This window comes from Colobus angolensis, unplaced genomic scaffold (genome assembly GCF_000951035.1).
Source record: "Colobus angolensis palliatus isolate OR3802 unplaced genomic scaffold, Cang.pa_1.0 Scaffold148, whole genome shotgun sequence".
In the NCBI taxonomy this organism is placed as follows: domain Eukaryota; kingdom Metazoa; phylum Chordata; class Mammalia; order Primates; family Cercopithecidae; genus Colobus; species Colobus angolensis.
The window spans coordinates 962297-963295 of record NW_012114577.1 but is presented as its reverse complement, the minus strand read 5'-3'; positions in this window follow the sequence as shown (position 1 = coordinate 963295).

The window sequence follows — 999 nt, the reverse complement described above, 5'->3', positions numbered from 1 at the left end:
CTCTTCTGCCACCCAGTTATGAATTCCTCCAAAAGCAAGAATCTAGGCTGGGTGCAGTAGCTCACGCCTGTAATCCCAGCACTTTGGGAGGCCAAAGCAGGCAGATCACTTGAGGTCAGGAGTTCCAGACTGGCCTGGCCAACAAGGTGAAACCCCTTCTCTACTAAAAATACAAAAATTAGCCAGGTATGGTGGTGGCCACCTGTAATCCCAGCTACTTGAGAGCCTGAGGCAGGAGAATCATTTGAACCCAGGAGGCGGAAGTTGCAGTGAGCCGAGATCGCACCACTGCACTCCAGCCTGGGGAACCGAGTGGAGACTCCACCTCAAAAAAAAAAAAAAAAACAACTGAAGATTTTTGTGCTATTCATCTATACCCAGAATATAGCATGGTACTTATAGCACATTCATCCATCACTCTGCCAGGAAATGTTGTACATTCTGGAGATACAGCAGCAAAGAAGAGACAGTCTCGGTTTTGGTATAGCTTATATTCTGGTGGGAGACACAAACAGATAGACAAGTACATAAATAAAATGTCACAGAGTGGTAAGACCATGCAGGAAAAATAAAAGGATGGGAAATGAAAAGGGAAGTGGATATGCTACTCCATAGAAGGTGGTCGGGGAAGATATTACTGAGAATACAGCAACTGAGCAGAGAGCTGAAGAAGTAAGTCCTGACAGTGTCATGGGGATTGCGGTCTAGATTGGCATATGCAGAGGTCATGACGTAGGAATACGTGGCCGGAGGAGGAACCAAGCAATCCAGTGTGGCTGGAGCAGAGTAGGAGAGAGAGATGCATAGGAGATGAGGTCAGAGGAGCTGCAGGGGGCCAGATAGTTCAGCCTTATAGACCATGGTGAGGACTCTAGCTTTTACTGTAACAGAGCTAGAAAGCCATTAGAGGGTTTTAACCAGAAGAATGGCATTATGTAAATTTTTTAAAAGGATCATCAGGCATGTGTGCAGGAAATAGACTACAGAAAGGCAAGGGTA